At 39.9% G+C, this 19,333-nt stretch overlaps 1 long non-coding RNA gene across 1 annotated transcript in view; it reads left to right on the top strand.

Annotated features, from left to right (window-relative positions):
• Nucleotides 1–17,950, top strand: part of LOC114596203 (uncharacterized) — a 516,878-nt gene extending 498,928 nt beyond the window's left edge. Inside the window, exons 5-6 of the long non-coding RNA XR_013392622.1 lie at nucleotides 14,501–14,548; nucleotides 17,817–17,950. This is a non-coding gene — a long non-coding RNA (uncharacterized LOC114596203). The remainder of the gene's footprint in view (nucleotides 1–14,500; nucleotides 14,549–17,816) is intronic.
• The last annotated feature ends 1,383 nt before the right edge of the window (nucleotides 17,951–19,333 follow it).

Here is a 19,333-nt window from a genome sequence, read left to right as displayed (position 1 = left end):
AGCATATGTAACCCGAGGTACCACTGTAAACACAGATTAACACACATCTATTACAGTGCTCACTCAGCTTGACTTTGAGTGAGGAATTAAGGAAGGGCATGGACAACTTAACTTATTGATCAGGTGCTCAGAACCAGGGGTGTTGGTAAGAAGCTCCCATCTTTCTTCCCCAGATAAGCTGCCTGCTTGGATTGAGTTATTCAGCCCTGTTTGCTGCAGATCCTTGTTACAGTTAATAAAGCTGCAAGTCTTTACCACATTTATTATCACATGTCTTCCTTTTGGGAGCATGGGGGCAACTATCATGGATGTAACTTCTTACAGGTAGCATAATGTTACTGATCTCCAAGGTCTTCCATTTAAACTTCATTATTTTGTTTTCTGTGGTCCAGGCAAAGAGAGGTGATTTAAAACAGCAAGTCGAAAATGACCCTTCCTTTCATTTATTTTGCAATATGGGAGGAAAGCTTCATGGGCATCCCTTCCACTTATTTAGGAGATTGTCTTCATAATATGCTATTAGCAAGCCAATGACTGATTGAATTAAAGGCTGTACCTAATATTAACATTTTTGTTAATGTCTGGCACTATTCTCAACAGTGAAGGAAGCTACAGGGGTCTTTCATGGCTCATTTGCTTTTCCTTTGCTGGATATGTAATGAGATTCTCCAGTGGCAAGAGAGGGAAAAAAGCAGAATGAAACATAATGAAACACTCTCATTTTGTATCTTTTCACTTTTATTTTACATTAAGGAAATGTGTGTTTAAGTTCTAAGCATAGTCCCCAAGAAACAGTAAAGTAAGAATGTTAATTCTTCAGAATGCTTTTAAGGAAGGAGAAGATGAAGATGAAGAGAATATAATATTGCTAAATACACCTATGCCCAGTAAACCTAAAATAACAACTTGAACTTGAAGGTGTAATAGGGCCTTTATCATCAACAGGTTCAAAATTAAATGCTGTATCTCTGCAAATTTTGAAACATTACTGCTGCATACTACTAGTCACCTTATTCTAGCAAACAAAAGCCAAATACAGTATTAAACTGGTGGTTTCATTACTCTGCCCCCAGCCACCCACCACAGTGTTTTAGATCATCTGAGGTTCCCTGACTTAGGATCTCTTTCCCATTTGAAGTGCACCAAGAGGGTAAGCAAGCTAGGCACTTCTGAGTGGTCACTCCTTCGTTCTGGAAATTCATACCTATTTAGAAAGGCTGAAAAATCTTTTTAAAGAATCAAATCAGGTCAGGAAGGGCTTCTATATGAGCTGGTTTTACTGAATGTCGGTTGATTTTTCTTTGTCAGAGATAAGAGTTTAAACTATAAATTCCAGCTCCAGCAGGCTTTTTTTCTCCCTCACCTGTTTTCTTTCACTAGCAATTTTATTAGGAGCTGTGTGTGTGTGTGTGTGTGTGTGTGTGAGAGAGAGAGAGAGAGAGAGAGAGAGAGAGAGAGAGAGAGAGAGAGGGGTGGGGGGTGGGGGTGGGGGACCAGCTACTCTAGCAGAACTGCTGGGAAGCCAGCTCCATCAGGCTCCTCTCTCTATCAACTGTCATACAGATAAAGGCCAATGAACTAAAGCCAAATCAAAACAAGAGGGAGGTACTATTGATACCATCTCTGCTCAGGGACGTGGTGTTCAGCTTAGTCTAGATGGGACTGTGGACCAGGTCTACAGCGTGGGTATGTGATCCAGTCTTATTGTTGCAAGCCCAAGTGGCTCCTGTTCGTGAAGCACTTTGCATTAGTTGAAGTTGGCTTGCCAGCTGCAACAATACTGAAAATGTGATAGCCTAGTCATTTTACTGATGCTAATACCCATTTGGATGACAAGTATTGTACCCCAAGCTTTTCTTGACGACTCTTTGGAAACTGTAATTCATTCAAAACACTGGCTGTGCTTTTAACCGGAATTTTAACTCACTAGGCTGCCACCGTTTGTTATACTTGTTGGAAATGTTAACTTGCTGTTGCTTTGTTTATTGTATTGGAAGCTGTTCTGTAAACTTAATGTTGAAGAGTCGGGGGTGTGTGTGTCCAAATGTTTAAAATCCTATCTCTTGTCACAAATGCATTATCTGTAGTGGAAAAACTAGCTTGATAGGTAATTATAAAACCATAGAAAAGAATTCCCCTTCCTGCTTCTAGTGTGTAGTGTGTAGAGAAAACCCTTTTTCTTCAAAGTACTGTAGACAAATGATGGTAGCCTGAAATAATTTCCTATTGAATATAATGTTAGTGCGTGACAAAAGCCAAGGGCTGATACGCAGAGTCAATACATCTGCAGCATACTGATATGGCCTTCTTTGGGCATCCTGATCCAAAGGTAAATATGAATAAATGAAATTGGCATAAATAAATTTCAGCTTCAACACCAAGAGTCCTCTTTCCCCTCACTACACACAAACACACACACACTCAACTGCAGTACCTCCAATTAAAAATAGATCATGGAATTAATAGCAAGGTCTTTCCAGTTGTCTTGAATTATGGAAATTGCTATTGAGGTAGAAAGGAAGATGGTTCAACATGGTTCTTGCTCCAGGACATCACTGAACAGATTCATCCTCTTAAATTTGTATGTCTTTTCAAAATGGAAAAACACACACTTTTGCCTCCATGGAAAACATAGTGGAATAGTGGAGAGGCAAGAAAATGGCAAGCAACAACCATATCTCCCGGCAACAGAATGTGGCATTGCATGGAAAATTTGGGGAGGGAGGGACAAAAGCTAATGCACATGCTCCCAGTCAAGTTATTGATACAACTAGGGATATGCCAATATTTTTTTAGAAGTATATATTGTCGTGCCTCCCTCCCCCAATTTTCCTACAATGCATTTTGGATAATGCAGTAGATGAACACACTGACAACCATTCATGTAACTGAGACCCCTAACCCAAGTGTCCTTAGACTCCGCCTCCAGACAGTCCTGCTTAACATGGGAAGGTTGTGGGTGTGAAGACACACAGGTGGTTTGGGGGGGAGGCTGGAATCTTATGATGAAGGGTGATATAGAAGTCAAACAAACAAATAAACAGACAAACAGACAAACAAAATAAGTAAATAAAGCCCATTTAGGAATAATGCCTGAAGAGGGATTACAGAATCATTAACAAGTAGACAAGCTAGATGTACTTAATATATATTGGCACAGCTAAGCCTTTTGTACCTGAAAGCCAGAGGCATGAATGGTGGGGAGGCAAACTACAGTATTGCTTATTACAATGATCTTGTGCTTTGTTTTATTGATTTATGGGTTAGCACACCCATTCCCAACATAGTCTAGACTTGTTTGTTGCAAGTAAACATAACGCAACACAGGAATGAAGAAAACATTTTATGTTTTATGTCTATGCAGTTCATTGTTGTGTTGATTTGTTCAGACTAAGATTCCCCCCCCCATACCATTTCAAACATTAAAGTCTGTCACACATTTCCAAAAAGAGATACGAAGTCAGAAGAAAATCAATAATAAAAAGTGTTACACAAGTGATTAAAAGAAAGCAGTTTGCCCTCATACTTTGCAATGAAGACACAAATGGGTTTAATAAAGGAACACGTTTGTTGGTTTTATTTGTGCTTAATTGTATAAAATCAAGATTAAAAATGCCATTTCACGTGATTTTAAAGTGCCCTTTTGAGTTCATTACCCCATAGTAAAAATGCCTTTTAAAAATTCTCAGGACAGAGCCTTCCATTCTGAACTGCACACTGCTGCCAATCTCCTTCCATGACTCCCTTGCGCTGACCTCCCCCACCCCCAATCTCAAAAAATACTTGTCTCTTTAAAAAAACAACACACCTGCTCTTTCATATGGCTCCGCTTCCCTTCATCCCTGTATTGAGGTCAGTAGAAAGTGTACTCTTACAGCAAAGGCAAAATCCAGGATTTGGGGGCTTGCTGTTTCATGATGTAGCGTTAGATAGAACTGCACTTTTAATTATTTAAGCTTGACTTTTGATTGCTCAATGCCTTGGAGAAACTCTTGCACTCCTGCTTGCTCTTTTAACAGCAACTCTGCTAAGGCTCAGAGCTCAGAAACACCCTTGCCTGCTGACAGTGGAATAGCAGGATGCGGAATGCAGAAGTAGTTTCAAATAGCTGTGCAGCTCTTGAGATACTTTTAGAATAGTTTCATTCTGTTATCGTAGTGTACTCTGTGTTGACGTTGCACTGTGGAACAATTGCCATGCCCATTGAAGACTGATCAGTGACAAACCCTTACTTTGGCTCCATCTAGGTCAATGAGAATTAGTTTTTCAAATTTTTGAAATGCTTTTTAAGAGTGTGGGCAGATGTGGCCTTCTGAATCACACAGCCTTTCTATTTCTTTTACAAAACCACATAGGAAACTGCCAATGGGTCCTACAATTATGATAATCTACTCCAGAGATTCTCTTGACATTAGAAATAATTCTACTTATATCTTTCCCAAGGCAATCGACTATTATCTTCTTTGTTGTGGTTGTACCATTTGTATCTCCCACTTCCACCAATGTACTTAAAAAAAAAAAAAAGATTCTTTCAAATTGTGAGACAGGTTAGACTGACAGAGAGTAAGTTGCTGTTATCTGGACCTGAAACTCTGGGTCTTCATGTATTCCCAAGGAAATATGTTGTCATGTCAATATGATGCAAAAAAATGAGGACTTAATTACCCAAATTATTGGTAAATTTCAGTATATAAAGCCCCTCTCACTGTTGGACATCTTCAGAAATTTCCTGTGTCTAGACTTGTTATTTAGCTTTGGTCTGTTCTTGTGCCAGGAATAAATTTTGTTCATCTACTCCCTTCCCAGGCTTCTCTAATCAGTCCCTCCCCACAATTGAAGGATAGCTTCCATGCTGACCTGGAGCAGATGACTCTTGTTTATTTTCCCCTACCCTGCTGCTTGATCAGCTTCATTTTGAAGCCCACCTTGAGATGCCTATCTGTGCTGGCTCCACATTCCTCTATCACCCTTATAACGGGGCAGTAGCAGGTAGTAGGGCTTACCTGATCTCCTGGCAGGTGGGCGGCTACTTCTTATCTTATTTTGCAAGTGAGGCTTAGTGAACATTGAGACAGACCAAAACAAAAAAACAAAAACCATGAGAATGAAACATGGATCTTTTTCCCCTGTTCCAATTTCACTTGCCATTCTAAATTACTGAAAGCCAGAAACCTTTATTTATCTACTGCAAATCATGGGAGAATATCACTGTAGATCTCAGTATACCTTCAGAGCGCTTCAAACTATGTGCCTGGGAATGCCAGTCATGTAGGGGGCCCATTTGTATGGGCAGCTGCTCACCCACAGGCTCCCTTTTAAGAGATCGCCCCCATTGAGCTGGGGGTGGCAGGGCATGCAATATGAATGCAGGGTAGAACCTGTGAACAGTTTGATGATCTGTACAGTATCTCCTAGTGAATAGCTTTGGGGTATAACATCACACTGCTGCATTACAGATTGTGACACACCATCTCATTCTCCGAGTGGTGTGAGATTCCAAGGCTTGCAGGGTCACTTTACTCAGTGTTTGTGCTTCCTTTTGGACAATGAGACACAGTGGAGACTGTGGTATCTTTATCATGTATAGTTTATTTACACATATATACAACCTAAGTCTAGATGGAGTTGTTCAGAGCATCACTTTCCAATAGGTTTCCGCTCTTCAGCCTTTCCAATAGGTTTCCGCTCTTCAGCCTTACAGCCCAGCAGCAAAAAAAATAGGGGAAAAAGGCCTTTCTCTGCCCCCAACTTCCTCCTTTCAGCTTACATCACATAGTTCCCCCAAACCTTTAATTGTCTCTACCTTTTCTAACTCTGGCTAAGATGGAACCCCTTTGATGTGCTAATGGATCCATTATTCCCAGGCCATCACCTCAGAGAAAATTGGGCCAACTCCATTACCCTTTTTACTCATGTTGATTTCCTAGGATTAAGAAACATCAAACACACAACTTGGACAGTTTGCCTAACTGAACTAGTCTTTCACACATGCTAAATAAAGGGTTAGAACAGGCTTTCTCAACCCCGGCCCTCCAGATCTTTCTGGCCTACAACTCCCATGATCCCTAGCTAGCAGGACCAGTGGTCAGGGATGATGGGAATTGTAGTCTCAAAACATTTGGAGGGCCGAGGTTGAGGAAGCCTGGGTTAGAAGCATCTGGTGCACGCATGGAACTATCTTCAACACACATGAATCTGTCTCTTTCCTGGTTCCAACACACAAGCTCTAATTAAATGCTAAGGTTTACTGAACCCAGGCATTTAGCACCCACAAACCTGTAACAATATGATCTCTGTCACTATTGGCTGCTGTAGTAGGGCAGAGCTGTAGAGGTGCTTTTATGATACCAGCATCGGTTTACTTGGAAGCAGCTGGGGTGAGGATGGGTGATGGGGGGGGGGGCTGCACTGGTGCACCAACAGGAGTGTCACATTGACTCCACCTGTGCCACCCAACCTTGCCTCTATCCTGCCCCTCCCCTCCCCATCCCCATCCAGGTATGCTGCAGTCACACCCACTTTGGGAGAGCAGCACCATATTATGTTGGCCACCACAGATCTCTCTACATGGTGTTGGGGCTCATCTCTTCTGCTCTGGTAGTAGTGTTATAGCTCAGCCATATTTTGGCCTTTTATATGTTAGCCTATTATTATTATTATTATTATTATTATTATTATTATTATTATTCCGCCCTATACTTGGAGGTCTCAGGGCGGTTCACAGAATAAAACCAAAATAGAAAACCACAAAATACATAATCAAAATAAAAACAACCCAACCCAATAACCCCCCCCCCAAAAAAACCCCCCACATTTTAAAAGGGCATAAGATCCTCACAACATTTAAAGTAAGACAATTAACAAACCTGGACAAGAGCCACTTGCTGGAAAGACCATGATCTCAGAAATGTTTGTGGCAATATTTATTTATTGGCAACCAAATTGGACAGGTGGCTTTCTGATACAAAGACAAAATAGCTTTGAAATAAGAGTGGGAACCGGGGGAATTAGCTTTGGTTGTTGAGCAGATGTAATACTAGCGCTTCATCTTCTGCAAGGGAAAGGCCTGTCTCTTATGCTGCAAATGAGTCCTCTTTGCTGAGTTCGATCTTCTTTCTTCTTGGTGCTGTTTCTACTGCTGATGAGCTTCCACCAGAACGTTGTTTGTCCATCCCAGGGCCACCATGGCTTTCTAGATCAGCCTCTTGGTCAGAGTCTGTATATCTGTCAGGGTCTAGAAGGATGCTTGGATCAACTATTATTGTTGTTGTTGAATTATTATTATTATTACTATTACTATTATTTAAATTTCTATACCGCCCTTCATCTGAGGATCACAGGGTGGTTTGCAATACAAAAATACATAACATATTAGCAAACAAAATAATAACCCCTCTCCACAGTTTAAAAGGCCATAGATTGTTTAATTAGGCAAAGGCTTGGGATAAGAATGTTTTCCCCTGGCACCTTTGGGCCCCCCAAAGAATGACTCAGACCACTGGCAGAGGAAGAGGAGTGCGGGAGGAGTGCCCCGCCCCCGGCAGTACAATCCCCAGGGTGCCATTGCGGCTGCCCCTCACCCATGCTGGGCGCCACGCCCCCAGGCGGCACGCCACGCCTCCAGGACGTGTGCCACGTCCCTGCGGGTGATGCACCCCGCCCATGGGACACGCACCAGCCCCGCCCCCACCTGCTATCTGCCCCCCAGTGCTGGAGCATGACGCTCCACCACTGACTCAGACTAAATGACAGTGTGAAATCACCCCTGTTCAAGTCTTCAATTGTGCTGGGATACATTCCAGGAAACTGGGATCTTTTTTTCCATACTAGGATTGAATGCTTGTATAGATGATGAAAAATGCTGAGTAGACGCAAAGAACATTTTGCTCATCACTTAGCAACTGCAACACGTCCCCATCATGAATTGAAACTTCCAGGGTAAAAGAAAATGGTAGTAGTGGCTTCAATTGGTACCAGTGTATCATTATTCAAATAAAGTAGCATTATATACTTCCATTACTAGCTTCAACGGTGCGGCTCTGTCCCAACTGCTGTGTATTCATACATGTGCGTGACAGGTGGATCCATGCTACAGTTTAACCAATTAGTCTCACAGGCTTCACAGCGGTTCTTGTCTCTATGACTGCAAAGCAGCACAGCTTCTGTTCTGGAATTTGTCTCTGTTGGAATACAGTCCTTTTTGAAATGAACATATCCATCTGTTGCAACCATGTTGATCAGGCAAACTGACAAAGGCAGGAATAGCAAACCACCACCAGCAGCATGTTCAGTCATGGCTGTCAGGGGCCTAACCATGAGTGTTAACACCACTTGTACTATCTCTTCTAGATCAAAACATGCATGGGGGAGATTTGAACCAGACTGCTTACACCACATCTCATTTTTGCTGGCAGCTTTTCACACTTCTTAATCCCAGAAAGAAAATGTTTCACCTTCTGCAACACCAGAATGCCTTTGGTCGTTTAACACTGCTGAACCCCACTGCTCCTTGCATAATGCTCTCCAGCGTGCTTGCTCATTGCTCTCTTTGGATTAATAAATCAAATTATTTCCTCCATTTAAACAGTCAGCTGGAGTTTAGAAAGTTTCCGGACAAAGATTTTTTTTTCTTGAAAAAAATATTGTTTGAAGTGAAGTTTGCATTCTTTCTCCCCTCCTGAGCAGTGCTTTGAAAATAATATAGCTTTGAGGACACTTAGGTTTTTTCTAAAATAGATGCTGTCTCTGTATTTTGTTGGATAGTTTCTGTTCAGAAAGGATTTAGTAATATGACTTCTTAAATACCCCCCCCCCCATTTTGTTGATTGTTGCTGTCATGAGGCTCCTCAGAAATGATGGAATAAAAGCAGCCCTCATTCACACAGAGGGACACTGTTGTTTCACTGCAGTCTGCAATTCCAAAAGAATGAACATGGACATACCCCCCCCCCCCAGTTTCTGATCTGGATTTCTCTGGAAGATGTCAAATGGTGCTATTAAAAATACTGAAAATGAATGTGTGTCTTTAAAAATGCCAGGTGCAATTTGGTTTTCTATCTTCATCATGACTTAATGATAACAAAGATACTCATCAAATTCACACTATATAAATGAAAGATGGCTAACCTATGGCCCTCCAGATGTTATTCAGTTACAACTCCCGTCATCCTTTATCATTGACAGAGGTGACTAGATCTGGCTAGGGACTCTGTCAACATCTGGAGGACTACAGGTTCCCCATCCATGTTCAGTTACTCTTTCATCTACTGAGCATTGGATAGAAACTCAATGAACCTTGAGTATTCCTGGAGCCCATTCCCACAATCAATATTTACATTAGGGTTATAACTTTTGATCCCCCCAAACCCATTTCCTGCATCATAAAGAAGACTAATTCTTCTCACTTGTGAAAAAAGGTCACCCCAAAATGAAAAGTCGGAATCACCATATAGGTAACTCAATGAAAATGACTTCAACAACTTTTCAGAAATATTGAAACCTCACATACAAGCATTGCGGGTATTGGAGAATCACTGGAAGCAGGAGCCATCCATCCTCCAGATACCAAGAAATAATCAGTGCACAGAACGTGCAATCAAAGTGGTGTGGGAACTTTATAGTCTTGCAGCAGAAACAAAGACAAACGGCAAACTTGATTTATTCTAAGCAATAAGAAGTAATGTACAACGTACAAAACATTGTACAAGTATTAGAAAATTTGCAAGCTCTATTTCTCCTGTATTATAATACATAATTATAATTATTATGTATATTTACATAATACATTATATAGTTTCATATACAAAAACATGATTTATTGATTCCGGGGTGACCTTTTTTCAAAAGGCCATTCCTTTGTTTTTAGGCAAAAGTTCATCTAAGCTACAGGAACATGAGGATGTCAAAAAGTTGTAACCTCATGTACAGTGGTTTTCAAGATATTATAACTATATTTACAAGTTGTGCAGTTCAGGTTGGCTGTGCAGGGGTGAGGTAGGACAAGTGCCTAAAGTAACCCATTTGAACAAAAAAGTGCAGTTTCTTGGTGTTAAGGATGCCTGCTTGCTTTATATTTGTTTGACTGTTTGTTTGTTTGGTGCATCAGACGACATCTGGCCGTTACAAGCAATCATCTTAAAGTACTGTTCTGGTTTTGTCTATGGACTGAAAGAAACTCTTTGTCCTTGCTTATTATCATGGTAGGAAAAATTACTTCCTGGTTACACAAAGCTAAATCAGCTACAGTCAAAACAGGTACTGGAGAAATAGTTGCTACCATAGGTGCTACCCCAAAACAGACACTTCCCCTGACTTTCATAAAAACCTATTTTTTTTTTGCTTTTTTTAAAAAAATGTACAAAGTATAGCCATATCAACAGCACTTAGCCAGGATAACTAAATGAGACCTCCAAGTCCAAAGATGGCAAAATATGTGTCCCAGATGCTGGGCTGAAAGAACTGAGGATGTCTTGCTTTCACAACTTGCATGTAAGCTTTCCAGAGTCTGCTGGTTGTCCAATGATGCCAACAGACTCTGGCTGAGATGGATTTTGGTTTGATCCAACAGACCTTTTTTGTATTTTTTATAACTTGCAGCTCATCCTAGCTGGGGCTTGACCACTATTTCCCACTCTGTTCTCACTGGACTCTTGGGGCTCATGCTGACATGAGCCTTTTTTTCTTTCCAATTACAAAGCTAAGCTAGCATGTACACAAGTCCCAGGAAGCCAAGTGACAGGAGAAGGGAGTAGGATGGGAAAGCTAATGCAGTGGTTTCACCAATTAACTTCCCTTTTCCCTCAACTGTCTCTACTCTCCCAGGCTTCTAAGCATGAGTGTCTCTGGGGCTGAACCAGCACTCAACAGAAGAGAGCTAAGTGGCAAAAGAATTAATCTGCTCTCTTTTCCAGCCATTTGCAGATTTCGAGCATCCAGACCTGGAGATCAGACATAGATAATCAATTCTAACGTGCCATATGGATGAAGAATTGACATAGTCCAACCCTGGACATATCTAAATATAAAGGCTGCCACATCACAATTAATTGTTAATCGATACTTTCCTGGGCAGTTTGCATCCCTCTGATAAATTATTTACTATTTCCAATGCAATTATTCATTCTGATATGAGGTTGGTTTTGAGACTGGCTTCCCAAAATGGCATTTAAAAAACATATTATCACCAAGGAAAGCTGCAAATCTCATTGTTTTCCATGAAAACATAAGTGCCCTATTATAGACCAAGTTGCACAACATGGCATCAGTTGCGACACACAGATGTGCTGTTTTTGAGCGGTGTCTATTAACCACATTTTACAGTGCAGCATGGGCACAGGGCAGCATTTACATTTTATTATGTTATATTTCAGGCTAATGAACCAACTCTTTTCTTAGTTCAGACTCCAGATGCATCCTAAAATGAGTTTGTAAGCTTTGATGTGTGTTACAGTAAAGGAAAACCATAATGATGCTGTCTTAGAAATTTTGCCGTGACATAACTTTTAGCTCGAGGGAAAGACTTTCTCTGTTCTGTGTCATGCTAAGCATATCCAGTATTGTGCCTTCATCCACTTGATTCCAAATAATTTATCGGTCCTGTTTCATCAGCAGGAGCAATGCAATAATCACTGTGGATGCTTAAATCAACACATCGTTTCCTAGAAAGAATAGAATATACTGTGGGAAGAAAGGCACACAAATCCAGTGGTCTTCTTCTCATAGAGAGAAGATCTGATGCCTACCTCAACTGACATATTTCAAATGCATGGATACAGTGCACCAAACTCTCCTTTATAGCAAGTAGGTCAGCAGGATGGGCTGTTTCTAAGCTGGAAGGTGTTTTTGTTGTTTATACACATGAGACAGAATCCAGTATGTAATAGGCATGCATAAAGCCGCAGTGCAGGAAAATGAAGGGTATGTGGGTCATTCAATGCATGTCTCCTGCAATGCTTTTGGACAACATTCAGGGTAAAGCTAACATTGAGTTTACACATTCTTTTCTATCCAGGGAACTCTGATTCTGTCGAGTCCCCTGTAATGCCTCCATTGTTAATGTCCCAATAATATTAGAGGTACAAGCCACGGTTTAGACACATCCATTTTTTTTATCAGTGGGGAAAAAATATTGATTAATCCTTGATTGACCATTCATTTTATATTTGGCACATATGCAGCAGTCCAGTTTGTTCGCAGTTTGGATCCTTATCTCCCCACCTCACCCTCTGTTAGGTCCTTGACAAAACCAATTGTGCAAAACAAATGCTCTTTGTAGGTTGAGTATGAGAGAAAAAACATGTATGATGTAGTGGAAGGGTTTGTGGGTGAAGCAGCTTTGCAAAATGTAGCTCTGAGTAGGGTAACATTATTTATTTTGGGGGGAAATTACAATGTGTCGTTTTAAAATTCAAATTTGGTAAACCACTTCTGTTCACAAGTGTGTAATGTGCAATCCTTTTCTTTTCAGAGCCAGTGTGGTGTAGTGGTTAAGAGCGGTAGACTTGTAATCTGGGGAACTGGGTTCGCGTCTCCGCTCTTCCGCATGCAGCTGCTGGGTGACCTTGGGCTAGTCACACTTCTTGAAGTCTCTCAGCCCCACTCACCTCACAGAGTGTTTGTTGTGGGGGAGGAAGGGAAAGGAGAATGTTAGCCGCTTTGAGACTCCTTCGGGTAGTGATAAAGCGGGATATCAAATCCAAACTCCTCCTCCTCCTCCTCATATTTAGAAGTAAACATCACTGAGTTCAATTGAACTTACTCCCAGCTAAGTGTATATAGGATTACAGCCTAACAAAGGGCGTTTCTGTCTTTTTCTAATGGACAGAAGCAGAAGAAAGGTTTCCCTTTTCTTTTGTTTTAGGCATTTATACACAACTTGCGCAAGTGGTGTACAGTAAAACAATCCACAAAAAATGGGACAGTGAAACAATACAAATGTATTATGAAAGTGAACACTACTTTAACATGCCTGCTGGCAACAGCATGCCTCTAAGGCAGAACCACATGCTTTTAAAAAACAAACAAACTAAATTTTATTGAGTAAAAAACAGAGCCAAGCAAGCTAGCCAAACCAACCTTCTCCTTCTTGCTCCTCCAAGTCAATACCTTCCAGTCCCCCTGGCTGCTTTCATTAAAAAGCCATTAATTTTTTTGGAATTTGGGCAGAGGAGTATGGCACATAGGCACAAAGGTGATTAAAAAGACCCTTGGCTAACTTTTCCCCAAACACACTGTGCTTTTACTTAGAATTTTAGTAAGGTAACAGGTGAAACAATTTTTTGAGAAAAATATATTTTAGGGAAAATAAACCAATTTTGCAGTTTCAGTAGATACCCCTAAAAATAAATACATAGAGACATATTCATCTAGTTGTATTTTCAGTTGCTGTAAACAAGCTAATATTATCTATTTTCAGGTCCACTTCTGGGTCCCTTTGCAGCCTTACTCCTCCCTGCTATGGGGTCTCAACTGTGCCATTCCAGCTCTTTTACTGTGTTTCAGCCCCTTTCCTGTCATGCATCTTGAATTATATACATTTTTTCACCCCCTCTTCTGATTTTTACCCAATTAGAGCAAGAGGAGAGGAGAGTCTTGGTTAAAATTTTATTTCGCTTTAATTGCCAGGTTTCCACAATGAACTTTGGACCCTTCTGTGCAACATAACCCATTTTAAACTTTTAAACCTCCTGTGCATAACTCCTCCCTACGTACTTTTGTGTGAACTCTTGCCCCTCCTGTACCTTACAGCCTCTAAAAGCAAAAGAAGCCATTTTATAACACCAAAACAAAAAACAAAACGGTGGGAAGGTTTCATCTGTTCACATTTTATTCTGTCGGAATCTCTTAGCTAGCCTGAAACACCCACATGTATTAATTACAAGACTCAAGTATTCGTATTTAAGTTGCATCCAGTCCGCTTTTCTTTGCAATAGAGTTTTGCTTTGTTTTGAGATTATTTGGGGAAATAATAATTTACGTTTGTAATCGAATATACGGCATTGTAAAAAAATTGACCTCCAATGTTTGTGTAGTGTTCTTGTGTAGAGCAGCTCTATATATGAAGCACTTATGGGTTGTTTTATCAATTCATTATTCATTTCCAAAGAAGGTAAGGGAAATCATGTATGAAAGTACCTATGCATCTATGGGTGGATGGATAAGGAACATAGGTCAATATAACTAAGTAGAGCTGAACAAGTCACTGACAAACCATAGGATATAATGAATTGCAAACAGGTGAACATTTAACAGAAGGACCAAACTAAATGTGACATGGAAGATGCATGCCTAGGATTTCCTGAGGTTTTTAGGTAACAGTCATTGGGGGGGGGGGTGGATCTGATATTGGGACTAGGGTATAGAAAAACAAGTGGAGAAGTGCTGAAGAAGAGTGCATCCCACATCACAGTGAAAAGCAATTATCATATGATGGGATAGATCTAGTAACTTGTTTGTCCATATTGTTTCATTTTTCATGTTGGTTTTTACCTTTCTTCCACAGGTTTCAGGGTGTTATACATGGAAAGAAACTTTTGGGCATGAAATTTCTGTAAGTATGTTGGCAGGTTATGCTGGGGAAATAATGTCATTTGGTGACTGGTAATCTTGAAGAATCTACATTGAACAAGAACACTAACATCACAATCATAGACACATAGACCTGGGAGCAAGTCCCATTGAACTCAGTATAACTTGTTACTGACTAAACATATGTAGGATCATTCTATAAATTGCTATTACACGAGAAATCTTGAGTTAAATAACAAAACAAAACAAAACAACAAAACAAAACACTGTCATTTTCAAATGGATTTTGCTTTATTTAGTGGTTTGATAATTATTCAGCATTGTTTTTAGATGACATTTTCTAACAGGCAGCATACTTTTGGGAAAGCCAGCATTCCAGATCACATTCAAGCAGGCAATGATAACACAAATCCTGTGATTTTCCTGTTTGTCTGGAACACAAGCTGTACTGTATCTGAGAAAACAAAGTATTAAAAATAGTCCATAGCATGCACTTCAAACGTTGTAAGGTATAAAATAACGTACACTGACGCCATTCTGTTATTTCTGAGTGTGGTAACCATGGCAACAGTGCTAGCAGTTTTCTCCCTTATTTTATAAAGCAAATATGAGTGTTTACACAAGAATATACAGAATGTATGCATATAATGCTGATAACATTCATGGATTTTTAAAATTATGGTTTTTGTGTGTGACCTACTTCCCCCTTATATTTTATGCAATATGTTCCTCTCTGTTCTTCCTGTCATTTGATCCCCTTCTCCATCATTTGATGTTTTGCCAAAAATAAGGTCAAATGTTTTTATTTGCTTTGGTGTATTGCACGCATTTGTGTGTCTTGATTTGTTAATTTTTTGCTCCCTGCTTCCCCCCCCATTACTTCCCCCCATATGTTTTTCTCAACTGTTAATAGTTTCCATTTAAAACAAGCTCTAAAAGCTTATTGATTTATTGTATTTGGTTGTGTGAGTTCTCTTGTCAGCCCTGTGGAGAATTTCAGAACAGAAACTTCCTGATGAGCTAGCATCCAAAACAATTTCGCCTCAAGCTTCTGGTGTCTCTCTGTTTCTTCACAGCAGAAGTGTAAAGTGTAAGGCTCAAAAGTTAACACTTTCTAGCTGCGGGATTTAAAAACTCTTCTGAACCTCAGAGAACACCTACTGAAGCTGTGGGTGCATTTTCTTCCCTTTCTAGAGGTTATTAGGGATAACTACATGAGAGAGTTTGAGGAGAAAACTCATTGCCCACAGTAAGCTCCTCTATTTGGAATATATAAAACATTCAGTTATATAATATGTGTCAAGTACGGATGTATAAATTTATAAATTTTGTTTTTGCTCAGTTTCACATTTCCCCCCTAGTTTCCAGTTTTCTACATTTCCACAGTAATTTGCGGTATTTTTTAAGTCCTCGCGAAAATCTATCAGCATTTCATTGCAAATTCCTCCTAAGATACATCTTTATTATGCAATTTTGCCTGATTTACACATTTTTTTGCTAAGGTATTTTCATTAATGAAATGCATTTTTGTCTGCTTCCAATAATATAAGCATTTATATGTACACTTTAGCCTAGTCTATGCATTTTTGTACACATTACTTGGCATTGTAAAATTCAGAAATTTACAAATTTTGAAGGATGACCGTATTCGAGTTCACTTAATATCTTGGAAGCGTGATTTCACTGCGTTTGCCTTTAAATGTGCAGTGAATCAAATTTCTCTCTGAAAGAAGGAAGTAATAAATAGAATCACAGGCAGGATTACTGTGGATTTAACTATCGTCATCTACCTTAGTCACCAGGATATAGACCATTATCAAGTAGGACAGCCTTTTGTGACATTTTAGGTTTGAATTAACATTATGTCCGAAGAAAAAACGTATGTCTTTAGGTATCTAATTTACCTCATATTAAATTAACATTTCCCAAGAAGTCTCCAGGGAACTTGTTTAACCACCCTTTTAAATGTGTGCTGCCAAGTGCTCTCACTTGTAGAAACAAAATAATAGAAAATGTCTGCTTCTTTCTGTGTTCAGATTTCTCTTTTGCAATTGTTCGAATATAATGCTACAACTGAGCAATCCTAAGGTGGTGGCGGGAACTCAGAAAGTGGTCAAATTGTCTTACCCATTGTCCTGCTGGGCTCCTATGTCCCTTTTCTGGTTTTCAGCTATGTTTCCTATTTCTCTACCATTGGGAACAATGGGAAGGAAATAAGAGGGGTTTCTGTCAGCTCCAGGTTTGGGGAATCAGCTGAGAAGACTATGGAAATCCATGCTTTTTCTTTTCTGCATGCCCTGAAACTGTATCCCATGGCACACACCCATTTAGAACTACTGATATTGGGCCTAGGATGTTGGTATAGCCAGGGTCACAGAAGTTGCCCCAGAGATGAAGATCCAATATATTGTATTGGACTGGACTCCCCACCTAGGATTTCTGCCAAAAAGCGTCATCCAAAGAACCTCACAAGAAGTTCCACATGCTTCAGAAAACTTTGAATGTTTGTTGACCCACAACATGGTACCCAAGTAGACCTATCTGTGGTATGATATAGAGGCCTACTGTGCAACAAGCACATTTTGCTCATAGGGAGAGCAAAAACTGTGGAGTAAACTAGATACCTAAAGACACAAAGAGTTTCTTCTTCAAATATTACATCTTGCCTTCCTAAAATTCACTTTGTTTAATCAGATAGCTGTGTTCCAGATAAAGTCTCCACTGAGATGGCTCTCTTCCCATTATAACACCCACTCGTTCTTTTTTGTTTCAACCTTTTCCTCCTTCACTAGGTCATTTTATCTCTACTTCAAAAGTCGTGTGTTCTTCAAAGGCTATCACTTTCCCCTCCACATGTCCTCTTTCTACCACCAAGTACTGGCAACGCAATTTCATAGCAGAATTCATATTCTGTTCATTCATAGAAGCTGAAAAGATTAAGCTCCTCACAAATATTATATACTCCTGAGTTCAAACAATATTAAACATACATGCTGGATGTCTTTCTGTGCCTGATCAATAAGCAAAACATTCAAGCAGTCATCTCCCTGCTCCATACAAATCATAAAAAAGGAAAATTCTTACAAGGTGCTTCGCTTTAACTGCAAAAGGAAATCAAAGTGTGGTTTGAAGGGAAGATTATATCCATCCAGCATTAATGGGCTCTCTGTAAGTTTCCCCTGTGTAAAGGTCTGCTTATCCCATACTCTGGATTCTCTTCCTGGTTTTTTTGTTTTTGTTTTTTTAAAAGCCACTCACACCTGAACCACTCATACTTCTTTCATACCCAGGTAAAACAAAAGAATCAGCCAAGTGTACTGAGTGATTTCCCTGCAGGAACATAACCAACATGCTAACAGGACTGAAGGTATTTTTCCAGCCTGTTTTTCATTTTTATGCAAATCCTTTATGTGGCACAAGAGATTGCTATGCTTCACAAGCCATCTGAATTAGAGTCACTGAAATGTGTCATTTTGCGTGTGTTTGGACAATAGGAAAGGGGGGGGGGGAAATACCACCTCAACATTTTTATTATTGGCAGGGGAAACAAAACAAATTTTCTACCAAAATCTGAGATAGATGAGAAAGATAGGAGTGCACTTCCCTTTACTGTACTTCTTACAACTGTTGTTGGCAGAGAAAAATGAGAAAACGTTTAGCATAGATTGAAATAATGAAGGCTACTAGCAATGCCCATCACATTCATATGCCAGATAAAATGATTTTTTTTACTCTGTATTTAAGGAATAATAATAATAATAAATAGCACTTGCAAGTACCCTTCATAATATTATAGGATAAATTCACCAGGAGTTTCTTCTCTGAAATACTCTCCTCATGACTGAATGAGCTGGGGGCAGGTCTCTGCCCATGCCAAGCCAGGGCGTGCAGTGGTACCTGGGGTAACGAACAGCCTAGTTAACAAACTTTTTGGATTACAAACACTTCAAATGTGAAAATGAGTGTTCCGGGTTGCATATTTTTTTGGGTATCTGAACGTACTCTGTTCGGGGGTGCACTTCTGTTTTGAGTGCCATGCTTCCGTTGTCCTTCAGAGGAGGAAGGAGGAAGTGATATGGTTAACTACATAGAGGATTTATATGATTTGAATCAGAAAAGAATTAGGGCATATTCGCATGCCTCAACCCTATCAGAATGCATAAGGTCGAACATGATTCCTAGGGGTTTAAGGGTTATTAAACAGCCAAGCCTTTATAAAGGAGATGAGGATTTTATAACGAAATGGACGGGCATATTGAACAGGTGTGTGATTGACCTAATGCAGTTAATCATTTCAAAAACAAAATCTGAAGTTGATAGAATAGACTCAGAGACAGATAAAATCCAAAAAGACCTAAAGAAAGGGAGCGATAAAGCAACATATGATAAAGAGATAAAGAACCTTGAGGGAGTCTATGACTGTGTGTTTAATAGGGAGTTAAAAATTTACAAAAGGAAAAAGTTCATTAGGGATAGAGATGATTATGCAAATAATAGAATATGTGTCTGGCCCAAAAATGAAAATCGCAATAGATCCTTCAACAGCAAAAAAACTAGGAACACCCAGAGGGCAACAAGCCTGACTAATTTAGGGGTTAGTGCAAGTAGCATATCTAGTAGAAGTTCGTTCGAATCTGTATCTGAACCTAAACAACAAAGAACATGGCAAAATTTTCTCAAGCTTGGGGGCAAAGGGAAGAACAGGTAACTGGTAAATTTGTCAAGCTGAGCATTCTCTCCTAGGGAGATAGAAGTGCTGGACTTAGGCTTAAATTTTGCCCCTACCCAGAAATATTCAGCCATGAAC

Source organism: Podarcis muralis, chromosome 4, assembly GCF_964188315.1.
Source record: "Podarcis muralis chromosome 4, rPodMur119.hap1.1, whole genome shotgun sequence".
Lineage (NCBI taxonomy): Eukaryota > Metazoa > Chordata > Lepidosauria > Squamata > Lacertidae > Podarcis > Podarcis muralis.
Note: the sequence above shows the minus strand (reverse complement) of the source record. Positions and strands in the feature narration are given on the sequence as shown.